Source organism: Phyllostomus discolor, chromosome 7, assembly GCF_004126475.2.
Source record: "Phyllostomus discolor isolate MPI-MPIP mPhyDis1 chromosome 7, mPhyDis1.pri.v3, whole genome shotgun sequence".
Lineage (NCBI taxonomy): Eukaryota > Metazoa > Chordata > Mammalia > Chiroptera > Phyllostomidae > Phyllostomus > Phyllostomus discolor.
Window position 1 is genome coordinate 73,727,550 of NC_040909.2, and position 17,433 is coordinate 73,744,982.

At 40.2% G+C, this 17,433-nt stretch overlaps 1 protein-coding gene and 1 pseudogene across 3 annotated transcripts in view; one reads left to right on the forward strand and one right to left on the reverse strand.

Annotated features, from left to right (window-relative positions):
* The window catches only part of SPIDR (scaffold protein involved in DNA repair), a 389,382-nt gene that overhangs the window by 280,389 nt on the left and 91,560 nt on the right, over positions 1–17,433 (reverse strand). The window lies entirely within an intron of this gene.
* On the forward strand, positions 5,237–6,718 carry LOC114501951 (annotated as a pseudogene).

Sequence of the window (17,433 nt, forward strand, 5' to 3'; positions counted from 1 at the left end):
TTAATAATTGTGAATTTGCTATCATTTTAGTATACATGTTTTTTATCTTCTTTTTCTTAGATAAGTCCCTTTAACATTTCATAAAATAAGGGTTTGGTGATGATGAACTCCTCTAACTTGACCTTATCTGAGAAGAACTTGATCTGCCCTTCCATTCTAAATGAAAGCTTTGCTGGATAGAGCAATCTTGGATGTAAGTCCTTGCCTTTCATGACTTGGAATACTTCTTTCCAGCCCCTTCTTGCCTGCAAGGTCTCTTTTGAGAAATGAGCTCACAGTCTGATGGGAACTCCTTTGTAGGTTACTGTCTCCTTATCTCTTGCTGCTTCCAGGATTCTCTCCTTCATTTTCATCGTGGCTAATGTAATTATGATGTGACTTGGTGTGTTCCTCCTTGGGTCCAACTTCTTTGGGAGACTCTGAGCTTCCTGGACTTCCTGGAACTCTATTTCCTTTGTCAAATTGGGGAAGTTCTTCTTCATTAATTGTTCAAATAATTTTTCCACTTATTGTTCTTCCTCTTTTGGTACCCCTATAATTCAGATGTTGGAACATTTAAAGATGTCCTGGAGGTTACTAACCCTCTCCTCATTTTTTTGAATTCTTGTTTCTTCATTCTGTTCTGGTTGGATGTTTCTTTTCTTCCTTCTGGTCCACCCTGTTGATTTGAGTCCCAGTTTTCTTCCCATCACTATTGGCTCCCTGTGCATCTTCCTTCATTTCACTTAGCGTAGCCTTCACTTTTTCATCTAATTTGCGACCAAATTAAACCAATTCTGTGAGCATCCTGATGACCAGTGTTTTGAACCGTGCATCTGATAGGTCTGCATCACTCAGTTGTATTTGTTCTGGGGCTTTGATCTGTTCTTCCTTTTGGGCCTTTTTTTTTTTGTCTTGTTGCATCTGTTATGTATGAGGGGCGGAGCCTTAGGTGTTCACCAGGGCAGGGCAACCCAGGTCACTGGGTTGTGACGCTGTATGTGGGGGCGGGGTCCGACAGGGAACAATGGTGCTTGCTCTGCTCTCTGTCAGATTTCAGTCCCTTCCACTGCTTCCCCCAAGCAAACTGGGCCTTTCTGGTCCTGATTCCCATGTGGGTGGGCTTGTGTACATTCTAGGATCTTGTGGATCTCTCCAATGAACTCTCCTCTGAGGCTGGGAGTCTCTCCCTACAACTCAACCTCCACAGGTGTTTTCAAGTGGTATTTTCAGGCTTTATTTTCTGGCACTGGGACCCTGGGTTGTTCGGTCTGTCTTGCTCCCCACTTTCTCCTGGTTTATCTGCTCACAAATGTGGGACTGCCCGGTCAGCCAGCCGCCTTGTGCGCAGTGCCTCGATTCACAATCACTGCCTCACTGGGTCTGCCTGTTGCCACCTCGCGCTCAGGGTCCACCCACTGCCATCTTATGTGCTCAGGGTGCCTGGCACACCCGGTACCACCCCTTTTTGTGCTGCGACTCCTCTCTGCCCAGCCCCCTGACTCCTGCCCGTCTACTGGTCTGGATGAATGTGTCTATTTTAACTCCTTGGTTATCAGACTTCCATATAATTCAATTTTCTGTCTGTTCTGGTTGTTATTTTGTTTCTAAATTGTTGTTGTGCTTATTTTGGTTGTGCAAGGAGGCACAGTGTGTCTACCTACACCTCCATCTTGGCCAGAAGTGTCCTACTAGGTACATTTAAAATAAGAAAAAGTGAAAAAATTCAAATTAAGAGTTTAATTCCTTTATCTTTTTGACTATCTCAGTTGCATGTCTAAATTACTGTAGGCAGCTGCTAACCTATTAACAAGCACTGGGGTCACATATTTTCCTCATGTGACACAGAACGCAGCTTCTGAATAAATATTAACAATAGGCCATAAAAAGAAACAGAATAGTTTAGTTTGCAAATTGAGTCCCTTGACAATGAAAACTTTCACACTTTACTCTAGAACTCCAAATTTAAATTCATCTTTTGTTATGAAATGTCTTTTCATTTAGTTCCCTAAAGCTTTGGATTTCATCCTAGAATAGGTTTCTCAGCCTCAGCACTGTTACCATTTTGGGCTGGATAATGTAATGGGCAACTGTGCACTGTCAGATTGTTTAGCAGCATCTCTGGCCTCTACCCACCAACGATGACTATCAAAAATGTCTCTAGATAGGGCAAAATCAACCCTGAGGGATGAAATCACTCCCAGTTGAAAACCACTGTTGCAGAAAAATGCCAACAACCAACCTGATATCACTTCTGCTAGGGATTCACATGCAGAAATGAAGGTGACACAGCACTTTGTCAGAATGAGGAGGTCAGAAAAAAGTAGTTATAAAATGTGATAGAAATACCATAATTGAAATATTATTGCTCAGGTTCAACAGGGAAGACATAACAAGAAAAAATAATGCCAGGTAGGACAAAGGAGAAGGGAAGAAGGAAAAAGCTGCTACTTTAATCCCATCTATACCTAAAGCTGAATGCAGTGGTATAATTAGGCAGAAAGGAGAAAGTATATTCCAGGGAAAAGGAATTGGAGGACCACAAATATGAGGCTAGAAAGAACTGAACACACACAGGAAAATCTAGAAACAAGCAAAAGACAAGGCTGCAGAAGGGCCTTGCAGAGCACAGCAGGGCATGACTTTATTCTGAGGCAGTAGGGTAGCCACTGGCATTTTTAACAGGGGTAACAAAAAATAGATGTTAACATGGAATGATCATCCAAACAATATTATGAATAGACTTCACTATGGGAGAGAGAAGGTACTCAAGCTTTCAAGTAGGGAAAGCAAATAGCTCTAAGGCTCTTCCTAAATAAAGATGATGTGAGTGGTAGGAGGAACAAAGAGGAAGACTTGAAAAAAAATGAGGAAAGAAATATAACACTTGGGGACTCTCAGATGTTAGAAATGAAAGTGAAGGTAGAGTCAGTGAAGATCCCAAGGATCTGGTTTGGGCAACAAGTACAGAAAGATGAATTTACCCCCCAAAACAAACTGAGCAAATACACTGGAGAGTACTATTTGCTAGTCTTAAATTTGGTTTTCATATGTTAAGGTAGTGATACCTATAGAATAGCTGAGGTAAAACTGGCCATCAGGCAGCAGATCTATGAGTCTGAATTTTAAGAAAGTGATGTGGGATGAAAATGTAACTTCAGGAATCATAAAAACAGAAATAGTTCATGAAATTATGAGAATAGGGGAAAGCTCTCCTTGGAAATCATGTAAAAACAAAAAGAGAAGATCCAGGTTGGAATCTTAGGAATACCATTTAAGCAGCATTAAGTTGAGAAGACACAAAGTGTTCTGAATTTGAGAAAAAAGGGTTGCATGGATATAAGAACTCTTGAAAATAGTATGCTTTGAAGAATAAATTGTTCAAAATGTTAAAACTTTGGAATATAATTTGTAAGTTTCTTACAAAATGAAACATACTCCTACCATATAATCCAGCAATCATGTCCCTTGGCATTTACCCAAAAGAATTGAAAAATTATGCCCACATAAACATCAGATGTTTACAGCTTTATTCATAATTGCAAAAACTTGGCAGCAAGTTTGTTCTCTGTAGGTGAATGGATAAATAAACTGTGGTACAAACATACAAGAGAATATTACTCAAAACTAAAAAGAAAGAAAACTACCAAGCCATGAAAAAAACACAGAGCAACACTGAATGCATATTACCAAGTGAATGAACCCAATCCACAAAGGCTACATATTGTCTGATTCCAACGATGTGACATTCTGGAAAAGGCAAAACTATGGAGACAGTTAAATGATTAGTAGTTGCCAGGGGTGGTGATAGGGAAGGTAGGATGAATACTTGGATCACAGAGGACTTTTAGGATAGTCAAAATACCATGTATGATATTATAATGATGGATATATGTTATTATATGTGTGTCCATACCTAAGGAATGTATAACATCAAGAATAAACCTTAAGGTCAACTATAGACTTTGGGTGATTATGATGTGTCAATATAAGTTTAGTGTTGGTAAAAAAAAATACCATTCTGGTGACTGATGTTCATAAAGCAAGAACCTATGTGTGTGGTGGTAGAGGCAGGGGTGGTAGGGGTCTATGGCAAGTTCCTATGCTTCCCTCTTAATGTTATTAAAACCTAAAAGTGATCTAAAAAATAAGTCTTTAAGAAAAAGGAAAAAATGGAAGGTGAAGAGAGAAAAGGAGACAAAATTCTTTTAGGAAGCTAGGATAGATAAATTTTCTTTTGAAGATAGAAAGAACAGCATAAAAAGACACATTTGCTTGGCTATACCTAACTGTCCAAGTTGGTGAATGGTATACAAAGTTGAAGTTAAAATCAGTAAAACATAAGTGTACTCCAGACACTAGTATATCCTCCAACCCCAACAATAAATTTCTTCAGTGGAAAATTTAATAGCACTAAGACTAGTAAGACTTTATAAAAGTTTAGGTAGTACTTCATAATTTTCTACTCTCAATCCATGATAATAAATTTTAGGTATTCTGGTTTAGGCAGTCATTTCTTCAATGGATACTAGCTAGCATATATGAATCTATGGAAAGCCTCCTAAGTACATGTTATTTAAGCTGCTATAGTTAATACAAAGACATTTTCAAGCCCATCCGTGCTCTTGCATACTTATGATCAAATTCAAAACTAAAAAAGTAAAAACTAAAAATACAAAGCAATTTATGGATCATTTCAGATGAGTTGTACATGCAGCAGATATAGAAATGGAGAAGAAAGATGACTTGGGGCCTACAAAGTCTTTAACCAATAAAAGGAGAGTTTGACCCTAACACTGTCTCAAGCTCAGTCCTGCCCCTCACTATCAGGTTTCCTTGTCAATCTACTTAACTTCCCTATACCTCAGCTTTCTCATCCTCAAGTTGGAGATATAATACCTAACATATTAAGTAGTTAGTAAACATTAGCTACCATTTTTTACCCCTAAAGTAGTTAACACATGCATTTTAGTTTTAAATTTTTCATTTTTAATAATATTATTTATTTTCTGGCATTATTTTTCTTGATTTCTAAGGGAATCTCTATATAAATAAAGCACAATGAAGAAGACAACAGATGGAGGCCCCACCAAAGCACCTCACCTGAGGTGATCAGTTCAGATCAAGTGCCCACCCCCACTGGTTAAATGGACCTACAGGTCTCAGTCCCCAGCAGAAGTAAGCAACAGCAGGCAACAGCAGAGAACTCTAGCGCCACCAGAGGAAGGAGCTGTGGTGGTGGCAGCAAGGCACAGAGAACATCATGGCAGAGTAGGTGGCCCTAAGCCGGACCCAAGTGTGTGGGACCCCTATGGGAAGGAAGAGCTGATGCATTCCATCAGTCTGAAACACCTCATGGGTTCACTGGGCAACCTAGCCATGAAGATCTACCCTACCACCTGGTGGCGTTTGCAGGATGGCCTTCTGCTCAAAAACACCTTCATCACGGGCTATGCTCATTTTCACCTCACAGTGGTCAACATCTGCAAGCAGAGCAAGCCCCTCTTCAAAGCCACGCCTGAGAAGAAGCCAAAACTGGAGGAGTTCTTTGCCCGAAACTCCTATGTGGTTGGCCAGTACAATGACACAGCCTCCCATGAGGAAGAATGCCCTCTGCCAGGGTTCACAGGCCAAATGCCTCTTCTACCTGGTCTTGCCCCTACTGTCTATGAGGCTTACCAAGAACATCTGAGAGACCTGCATGAGCCAGATGGCTGGAACTGTGTCACTGTGGAGAAGCTCTTCAGAAGGCACATGCAGAGCTCTGACTGCTTTCCAACCACATCTCCTTCCAATTCTGTGAAGGCCAGATTTACTGCATGGACCACTACCTGGGCAAGGAGATGGTCTAGAACCTCATGGTCCTAAGGTCTACTAACAGAATCTTCAGCCCCATCTGGAATGGGGAAAACATCATCTGCATCATCCTCAAGTAGCCCTTTGGTACTGAGAGCCAAGGTAGCTACTTGAGTGAATTTGGCATCATCCAGGACATGCTGTAGAACCACTTGCTGATTATGCTGTGTTTGGCGGCCATGGAGAAGTTGGCCCCCACTAACTTGGAGGACATAGTGATGAAAAGGCCAGTGTGTTGAAATGTATCTCAGAGGTGCAAATGAAAAATGTGGTCTTGGGCTAGTATGTAGGGAATCCCAACTGAGGATGAAGTCACCAAAGGGTACCTGGATGACCCCTCAGTATCCCATGGGTCTATCATTACCACCTTCACAGCTGTTGTCATCTATGTGGGGAATGAGAGGTGGGATGGGGTGCCTTTTACCCTGTGTTGTGGCAAAGCCATGACTTAGTACAAGGCAAGGTGTGTCTGCATTTCCGTGATGTGACTAGAGACATCTTCCAGCAGCAGTGCAAATGCAACAAGTGGGTAATCCCAATGCAGCCCAATAAGGCTATGTATACCAACAGGATGACCAAGAAGCCTAGCATGTTTTTCAATTCTTATATCCGTAAGATATAAGAATGTGAGGCTCCCCTATGTGTACAAGCGCTTCATCCTGGATGTCTTCTGTGGGAACCTGATATATTTTGTGTGCAGTGATGAGACTCAGCAGGCCTGGCCGATCTTTGACCTCTGCTGCACAAGACTGAGCATGAAAAGCCCCAGCCCATCCCCTATGTTTATAACAGCTGAGGACTTACAGAAGCAGATGAGCTGATAAAGAGATAGGGCTTCTAGTACAAGGGCACCTACAAGTAGGTGAATGCCCTCAAGCTCTAAGCACCAAGCCCATCCCTACCCCGTCTTTGTTCTTCCCACCTTTTCCAGTGCCTGACCCCACATCAAGAGGACTTTGGGATCACAGGCCTCAGTCTCAAATTCCTGACCCTGGCCCCAGCTACATTCCTCAACCATCAACACTCACACAGTGACCATCCTCAGCCGCCATGGCCCTGCCTAAACCAGCTTCTGTTCACAGGACTGCGCCCCAATGGAAGGAAGAAGAAAAGTAGACCTTCAGTTTGTCCCAGGTGCCTCACTTAGAATAGGAGTTAGGGACAAAGGGGAGGATCAGTGGATGGGCCTCAGTGGAAAAGTGGCCAGCTCACACCTACATGGGCTGTAGGTAAGCTCCTCAGAACCCTGGGAAAGGGACATGCTCTCCACACCACCTTCGAGGCCACTCCACATTCCTGGTCACCTGTTGCAGGGGACTTCCATGCTGCCCAACAATCCCTTTTGTCTTGGGCCCCCTGAATGCTCCTATGCTCCATCAGGTCAACTCTGCACTCCATGGGCCTCCCCACAGTTGTCCCCCTTGCTCCTAGAAAAGTAGAAGCAGCAGGGAGGATGCTCCACCTCAGTCCCCTTAAATCCATGAATGGGGAAAACAAACAAACAAACAAAAAACATAATAAATAATGTCTTCAGCAGCCAATCAAAAACACAAATAATGCCTTAACCAACAGAACAAATCGTGTGTTCTTCACATAGGCATTTCTAACATGAAACAAAAGGCATAACCAATACCTTTAGGAAAAGATAACCAGAAGCCATTACTTTAGTATATTATTTTAATTTTTTAAAAGATTTTATTTACTTATTCTTAGACAGAGAAAGAGAAAAAGAAAGAAAGGGAGAGAAACATCAATGTGTGATTGCCTCTCATGTGGCCCCAAATGGGGACCTGGCCTGCAAACCAGGCATGTGCCCTGACTAGGAATAGAACTGGGGACCCTTTGGCTTGCAAGTTGGCAGTCAACCACTGAGCCATAACAGCCAGGGTAGCATATTTTGTTTTAAAACTCCACCCAAGACCATAATCTCAGATGAATGTGGACAACATCTCCTCACATGGACATTCAGAACTACAGCTGACAGACACAAGCTGTTTTGGCGCCAGCCTGACAGTCAAGAATTCATCTTCTTTGAGAGAGGATGGTATGTGTCCTCAAATAGATATATCTGCATGGAGTGGGGAGAAGTGGAAAAATCAAAGATAGATCAGAGGAGTGTGCAGGCTCATGAGCCCAAGTTTATATTTTATCTTTATATTGTAATGAGGAAGAAGAGCTATGAGTTTGGGAATGAGAAAGACCTGATTTTGTATCACAGCACAGTTATTTAAATTGTTCTGTAACTTTAGACAAGTTACTTCACTGACTCTGCCATTAATCAGTTTAATCCAAGAATGGAAAAACATTATTCTAGTAATATTTCAAGAATTACATATAATGGACTTCCAGCCAAGATGGAGGCATAGTTAGATACACTTTGTCTCTTGCCACAACCAAAAGAAAGAAAACGACAAATTTAAAAACAAAAAATAACCAGAATTGCCAGAAAATCTAACTGTATGGAAGTCTAATAACCAGAGTTAAAGAAGAAACATTCATCGAGACATGTAGGAGGGGCACAGACAGGCAGCTGGGTGGAGAGGACTTGCAGGAAGGTGGTGGTTGGAGGACTGGGGCAGGCGAGGTGTCAGCTGGCAGACCAGGAAGCCCCACATTTGCATGAGGATAAACTAGGAGGAACAAATGGGGAGCAAGATAGACCATGCAACTCAGAGTTCCAGCGTGGGGAAATAAATTCTCCAAACCTCTGACTGAAAAAACCTGTGGGTGTTGAGGCAGTAGGAGAAACTTGCAGCCTCACAAGAGAGTTTATTGAAGAGACCCACAGGGTCTTGGAACATACACAAACCCACTGACCCAGGAATCAGCAGCACAGGGTCCAATTTGCTTGTGGGTAAGGCAGGAAGTGATTGAAAGCCACCAAGACTGAGCAAGTGGCACTGTTCCCTCTCGGACCCTGCCCCGACATACAGCATCACAACACAGCAACATGGGTTGCCCCACCCTCGCTAATACCTAAGGCTCTGCCCCTTATTACACAACAGACACACTAAGACAAAAAAATATGGCCCAAATGAAAGAATATATCAAACCACCAGAAAAAACACAACTAAGCAATGAAGAGATAGACAACCTATGAGATGCATAGTTCAAAACACTGGTCATCCAGATGCTCACAGAAATGGTTGAGTATACACAAAATAGAGGAAGAAGTGAAGGCTATGAAAAGTGAAATAAAAGGAACCAACAGTGACAGGAAGGAAACTGGGACTCAGCAGTTCAGATCAGAAGGAAGAAATAAACATTCAACCAGAACAGAATGAAGAAAAAAGAATTCAAAAAAATTAGGAGACTTAGGAACCTCTGGGACAACTTTCAGCATCCCAACATGTGAATCATAGGGGTGCCAGAAGGAGAAGAGGAAGAGCAAGAAATTGAAACTCATTTTGAAAACATAATGAAGAACTTCCCTATTTTGGCAAAGGAAACAGACTTCCAGGAAGTCCAGGAAACCCAGAGAGTCCCAAAGAAGTTGGACCCAAGGAAGCACACACCCAAAGCACATCATAATTACATTACCCAAGATTCAAGATAAGGAGAGAATCTTAAAAGCAGCAACAGAAAAAGAGACAAGTACCTACAAAGCAGTTGTCATAAAACTATCAGCTGATTTCTCAAAACAAATCTTGCAGGCAAGAAGGGGCTGGAAAGAAGTATTTGAAGCCATGAAAGGGAAGGATCTACATCCAAGATTACTCTTTGCAGCAAAGCTATCATTTAGAATGGAAGGGCAGATAAACTGCTTCCCAGATAAGGTCAAGTTAAAGGAGTTCATCACCACCAAGCCCTTATTATATGAGATGTTAAAAGGACTTATCTAAGACAAAAAGACAAAAAATATGAATAGTAAAATGATAACTCACAATGATCAACAACCAAACCTAAAAAAAAAAAACAAAAACAGAAACAAAAACAAAAACTAAGCAAACAACTAGAACAGGAACAGAATCACGAAAATGGAGATCACATGGAGGGTTATAAGTGGGGAGGGGAGGGAGGAAAATGGGAGAAAAGGTACAGGGAATAAGAAGCATAAATGGCAGGTATCAAATAGACAGGGGGAGGTTAAGAATAGGGGAAATGGGGAAGCCAAAGAACTTATATATATGACCCACAGACATGAACTAAGGTGGGGAATGATGGTGGGGGGATACAGGGCAGAGGAGAATAAAGGGGAGAAAAAGACTGGACAACTGTAACAGCATAATCAATAAAATATATTAAAAAATAAAAAAATCATTAAAAATTACAGATGACTATTATGAAATATTCCAAGCACACACAAAAGTATAAAAGAAACAAAATGCACTTATCCATCACCACCCTATCACCCTTCATCAGATGTTAACATAATGCAAATTTTTACACTTTCTTTTTAATGATGCAGTTGAAATTTCCTGTATCTCTCTCTCTGTTGTCATGTTCCTCCTTCTTAGAGGTAACTCTCTCCTGAATCACACCCTTTTATATTTTTATCACACATACACATACTCTCTCACACAAATACTGTGTAGCATTACTTCGTAAGCTTTTAAACTTCATATAAAATTATAAAATGGCATCATATCAACACAAGTCTGAATGACCTATTTTTTCATTAATACTATGTTTTTTATATTTATCCATGTTCACAAATGTAGCTGTTTCCATGCTTCCCAAAGCAAGAAACACATGTAATTTTAAATTTTCAGTTAACCAAATTAGGAAAATGAAAAGAGATGAAATTAACTGTAATATCATATTTAATTTAATCAAATATATCAAAATCATTTCTTTTATTTCTGAGCTCTCATGAGAGTCACCTTTAGCAGTCCCTTCATGGCTATCTCAGTTTTTGCTACCATGTACCTCAAAATTCTTCCAGCCTTACCTATTACCCACTTCAAAAGCCATGTTCTCATTTTTATGTATTTGTTACAGCAGTATCCCACTTCTCAGTACCAATCCCTGCCCATTGTCTGCTCAGGGTACCATAGCCAAAAAACATACACTAGGTGGCTTAAACAACAGACATTTATTTCTGCAAAGGTTGGGAAGTCCAACACCAAGGTGCTAGTCAATTCAGTTCCTGGTGAGAGCTCTCTGCCTGGCTTGAAGATGGCCATTTTCTTGCTGTATCTGAGACAGAGAGAGAGGAGGGGGGCAAAAGAAAGAGATATCTGCCTTATGTCTCTTCTTATAAGGGCAATAATCCCATCATGAGGGCCCCAACCTCATCTAATCATTTCCCAAAGGGCCCCTCTCCAAATACTATCACAAATGAGACTTTGGGCTTCAACATATGGATTGGGGGATGAGGAGGTAGGAGTTCACATGATGGGAGGTGGAAATTACACAATTCAGTCACAGTAGTCTTTTCTCTTTAATTTTTATCTGATGGGTTTGAAATGTTATTTCATTCTTGTTTAAATTTGCATTCTCATGATTATTCATAAGGGTTATCATCTTTGCACTTGTTTATTGACTCTTCATATTTCTTCTGCAGTGAACTGCTTATTTATATACTTTCCCCATGTTTCTAGTAGGAGATACAATTACTTTTTAATTATTTGGATCTATGTGTTGCAGAGACAGAATGTTATAAAAAATTTTCTCAAAGATTTTTTAAGTATTTTTTATTAATTATGCTATTAGTTTTCCCAATTTTTCCCCTTTATTCCCCCTCTGCCCTGCCCCACCAACCCTCCAGCATTCCTACCCCCCACCTTACTATTCATTCTAAGGCACTGTTCTATGTGTTGTACATATAAGTTCTTTGAGTCCTCTGTTTCCTATACCATTTTTCATCTCTCCCTGTGTATTTTATGCCCACTAATTATGCTTCTTCTTCCCTGTACCATTTCTCCCCTATTCCTTTCTTCCCCCTCTCCACTGAAATCCCTCCATATGATGTCCATTTCTCTGATCCTGTTCTGGTTGTTTGCTTAATTTTTGTTTTCATTGTTTTTCTTTTCTTTCAGGTTCATTTGTTGACTGTTGTGAGTTTGTTGTCATTTTACTGTTCATAGTTTTTGATCTTCTTTTTCTTAGATAAGTCCTGTTAACATTTCATATAATAAGGGCTTGGTGATGATGAATGCCTTTAACTTGATCTTATCTGGGAAGGACTTTATTTGCCCTTCCATTCTAAATGAAAGCTTTGCTGGATAGAGTAACCTTGGATGTAGGCCTTTGCTTTTCATGATTTCAAATACTCCTTTCCAACCCCTTCTTGCCTGCCAGGTTTGTTTTGAGAAATCAGCTGGTGGCCTCATGGGCACTCCTTTGTAGGTAACTCTGTCCTTTCCTATTGCTTCTTTTAGGATTCCCCTTTTATATTTAATCTTGCGTAACTTAATGATGATGTGCCTTGGTGTGTTCCTCCTTGGGTCCAACTTCTTTGGGGCTCTCTGGGCTTCCTGGAATTCTATTTCCTTCATCAGATTGGGGAAGTTTTCCTTCATTATTTGTTCAAATAAGTTTTCAATTCCTTGCTGTTGTTCTTCTCCTTCTGGCACCCCCATAATTTGGATATTGGAACATTTCAGATTGTCCCACAGGTTTGTAAGATTCTCTTCACCTTTTTGAATTCTTGTTTCTTCATTTTGTTCCAGATGGATATTTATTTTTTCCTTTTGTTCCAAATCATTGCTTTGAGTCCTGGTTTCCTTCCTGTCACTGCTGGTTCCCTGAATATTTTGCTTTATTCCACTTTGGGTATCCTTTGTTTGTTTTTTCATTTTCGACCAAGCTCAATCAGATCTGTGACCATTTTGATTACCAGGGCTTTATATTTTCCATCATATAGGTTGACAATCTCCTCCTCAATGAGTTCTCTTTCTGAGGTTTTGTGCTGTTCTTTCATTTGGGCCATATTTGTCTTGGTGCACCTGGTAAGTTGTAAGGATGTAGGGCCTTGGGTATTCACCAGGACGGGGCAACCCTCCTTGCTACGCTGTGGCACTGCCCATGGGGGAGAGGCCAGAGAGGGAACAATACTGCCTGCCTGCTCCTCTCTAGAGCACTTTCCAACCCATTCTCTCATATGAGACTGGGAGTTTCTCCCACCATAGCAACGGCAGTAGTCCACAGCTTCACCTTCAGTCTCAGTTTCACCTTCAGTCAGCCCTGCCCACCTGGTCCACCACCTCACCCCAGTTTTTCTGAGTCAGCCTGTACAGTCCACCACCTTACTGGTCTGGTTGTTCTGGTTGAGTTTTTCTTTAATTCCTTGGTTGTCAGAGTTCCATGCAGTTTGATCTTCTGATGCTTTTGGTTGTTTATTGATTTTAGATTGGTTGTTACCCTCCTTTTAATTGTGTGAGGAAGCAAAGAGTTTCTACCTATGCCTCCATCTTGGCCAGAACTCTGTCAACCAAAGACTTTTTAACCATTATTATTATTATTATTGGTAGATTTCCCAAGTGTCACACAGTACCCTATGTACTTGGACAAAATTATTGTTCTTTAAAAATTTTTATTCCTTACCAGATCACTTTTTTAGGAAATGGATTACCTTACTTAAATTTAAATGCTAGATTTCAAGTACCAAAATAAAGACTTAATTATTTTTCTTTTAAAACACTTATATTTTCCCATATTTTTTCTTGTTTCCTTTAGACGGCTAAACAGTGCTGCCCTTTTTAAATTTTCATGTAAGATTACTTCAATCAAGTATATAGCCCAGTTACAGAAATAATACATTAGAGCAAATTAGGATCTTTGTTAGCAGAAAGAGTATTACAGTAGTCAAATTCACAGATTGAAAAAGTGACTATGTAGCATTGATCATAGTTTGCTAATGTTTAAAATATAATAAAAGTAATATTATTATGATTCTTTTTCTTCAATGAACTTCAGAACTAGCAGTCTCCTGAATTAGTGACTAAATATCACAAATGACAAGATTAAGATATGAGCAAGGAGTAGTTCCTATAAAATCAACAGGCGATGACTACATCCTACCCTGTCTGTGGCTGAAGTCACCTGCAATTTATCAAAATCATAAAGTGTTCAACACTGATTCAGTCTCTAAATGTTAGCAATACTGCTATAACAGACATCTGTCACAATTTATTTCTGGCTCCTCTTTTCAGAGAACCACCCACCCTTCCATGGAGAGAACAGCCTGTGACCTCTAAGCAGCCACAGGGGTAGCCTCTCATGTTTAAGCAGTCATGAGTCTACTATGATTAGCTTAAGGTAGACAACTGACCAAGCTGAATACATCAGATTCATTTTCCTCAGATTTTGAATTAAGGGATACAGAGTCTGGCAACTACAAGCTAAGGCACTATAATGAATCTCTAAACAAATGGTCATGAGTTCTTGCTAGTGAGGATCTCATAGCTAGCCTGACCCCCAGTTCACTTTTCACCTTTAGATTCCTCAGGCTACACTAGCATGAATCCAAAACATTTCATCTTTCTCTTAAACTAGGTAAATTTGTGTTCTGTTACTTGCAACCAAGAGGCTTAAATATTTGCTAAGTATCTCCAAATAGAGAAAACGTTCCATTAACAAATTATTAATTTAGTAGATACTACATGTAAGGTATTACGCAAGATGGAAAATTTAGTGATACATACTTCCCTAAAAAAGCTTGAAATCACATAAAGGAGATAGATATATTATAAGTATGGCTCACACTAAATGTTATGAATGGGCAAAGAATGGAACCTTTATTTCTGGCTAATCTGAAACTAGCAAACATACTGGAAAAAATAAAACTTCTAATGGGTCTCAAAAGATTGGAAAATTCTTAACAGATGAAGATGAGAATAGACAGAACAAAGTACCTAAGGCAGCAAAGTACAATGGATACTTAAGATACATAGTCAAGTCCATACAAATGAAAGTTCAGAGTTCACACTGGGAAACAAGAGACAATAATATGAAATATATAATTCTGGAGATCAGGTGTGTGTGGAGAGAGAACACACATGTTCTCTTACATAAAAATAAATCAACAAACCCATCAACAGTGGGGAATTTATTGTTCAATAAAAATTCTCAGAAGTGATTTCATTGAATAATTAAAGAGGTATTCATGAACTGAAGTGTCCCATTTCCTGTAAATCAAATCTCAATCCAATTCTATGTATGAAAATCTGTATGTATAGGGTCCTTTTAGATAACAACTGTGTCTAACAAAGTAAAAAGAAGTCAGAGTCCAATTGCAAGATTAAGCAGTGTCTCTGTGGTAAAGCTACCTCAATCAGAAATGAAGCAAATTAGCCAAAAGAAACACTGCTCTCTCAGAAATTAAAGCTTTTAATTCTAAAAGAAAGGTCACATGAAGAGCAACTGTAGAATATCAGTAATAAATGATCACCTCATTTTTTAATTTTTAAAAATGTATTGATTGATATTAAAGAAAGAGGGAGGGAGAGAGAGGGAAACATCAATTTGTTGTTCTATTTATTTACCCATTCATTGGCTGACTCCTGTGTGTGCCCTGACTGGAGAGGGAACCTGCAACCTTGGCATAATGAGACCAAGCTCTAACCAAGTGAACTATCAGGCCAGGGCCCACCTCCTTATTGTTAAATGACACCTTTGTAGCTAAATACTTACGACAGTAACTAGACTAAAATCATTCCTTGAAAAAAGCAATTATAAGACTGAAAAAAACAATTATAAGACAAAAAACCCCAGCTCACTTGACTCATATTTCATGCAACCACAAAAACCTCAAGCCCCTGGTTTTAGCCCAGGCAAGAAGGAAGGCATGGGTGAAGACATCTTGTGCACCCACTGCAATGGGGGCAGATGCTGGCTGTGTCCTGACTCACAGGGCCAGACCTGCTTCCCCAGGCCACATCCTGTAGCACACTGGTTTCTGCACTCAGAGGCTTCCCACCCAATTACTGACTAGGCCCAGACGTGCCCTTGTAGAATCTTGTGAGATCACTGAGAGCCAGGCTATGCTAAATTTACCAAATGTTAATCCTGGGTTCAGCCTCCTTTTCTTAAAGTCATACTACTAATGAGAACAGTCTGTGGCACTTCAAGGAAAGAACAAGAAAACTGTAAGGCCCTGCATGCTTAGAAGCTTTTGTTATTTTATTATTTTTATTGTTGTTCTATCCCAGTTGTCCCAATTTCCCCCCATCGCTCTCCTCTGCCCTCCCACCCCCACCCACAGCCAATCCCCACCCTGTTGACCATGTCCACGGGTCATTTATACTTGTTCTTTAACTAGACCAGAACTTTAAAATCCAACAACACTAAATCTTTTTAAAGGCGTCGAAGGTGGGGGAAACAGCAAAAATCCTACAAAAGATAGGACATGACAGCTGTGGCAAGTCAAATCACCAAAACCAAGACAGCTCTTAAAAATTAAGGGGCATGAAAGATGCTGGTGGTTGACAAACCAGCAAACTTAGTTAGCAATTGCCTTCATTTCCACCCTCAATTCTAAAATGGAATTTGTTTATTTAACAAATTAATTGAGGGCCTGCTATGTATGTATCATTCTGGCTACAATGGATATAGTGGGAGGGGAGGACACCAAAGTAATTATTCATGTGGTCTTTAAATTCTAGTGGAATCATCACACACATACACAGACAAACATCTTAAATAAATGTAGGCTATTCTCTGGCTATTTATCAAGGACTGCACTGGCTGTGTGAAAAGGACAGCAAAACCACAAGAAATGGAAAGAGTATGTCAGATTCCCAGCTGCTAACAAAACTTTATCTTCTATTGGATTAAAAATCAATAAAAGCAACACGATTCTAGACAACAGAGAGCCTTAAATTACTGATAGGAGTTACACTTACACCATTTATTTGGTTTGCTTCTTGTGACTGAAACTTAATTCACGAAAATCAGAGATTACTAGCAAGAAGGAAACAAAAGCTAGAGATTTTCTCACACATTGAAGAAAAAAAAACACACCCGTCTTTTCTGAGGTAAACAGGTTGAACAAGCTACACCCATGGTTACACCTCTGTAAACCACTTGGCTTGTCTTTCATAAACTAAGTATGTTTCCAACCCCAAATTCCAGCCCTATGAGAACAACAGAACGTGGGTTTACAAATCACCATCCCCCTGCATATTAATCTGAAGCCCCAGTTCTGAGGAGCCCAGGAGAAAATGAAAAACAGTCATGGCAATGGCACATCTTAAGAGAAAGGGAGAAGTTCACCAAGCAGCAGCTGGGCTTAGTGGAGAAGAGCAGAGTATGCTCGAGACCAGGAGGACTCCACAGCAAACACAGTAGCAGCTATGTGGGTTGGCTACAGTGATTACAAAGGACAAGAAAGATAAGTACCCCTTTCCCTAAGGAATATTGTATATGATGGTAGAATATGGATATGGTCTTTGATAAAAACCGTCTAGCCATTCTCTGTTACAAAACATATTCAGAGAAAGGCACAGCCTTGAGTCTTCCTGCAACGCTGCCTTCTGGCAGACCCAGGCTGGACTAGCCTACTTTGTCCCTGGTCTGCTGGAGACTGAAGTGTCCTCTGATTCAAACCTACCTCAAAACTGGGACTGCAAAATTAATAGAGAAGCAAAAAATAGCAGCATGTTCTAAAAATGAGTGCAAATGAAACCAGAAGCAGGACACAGGTTTCTGGTTATA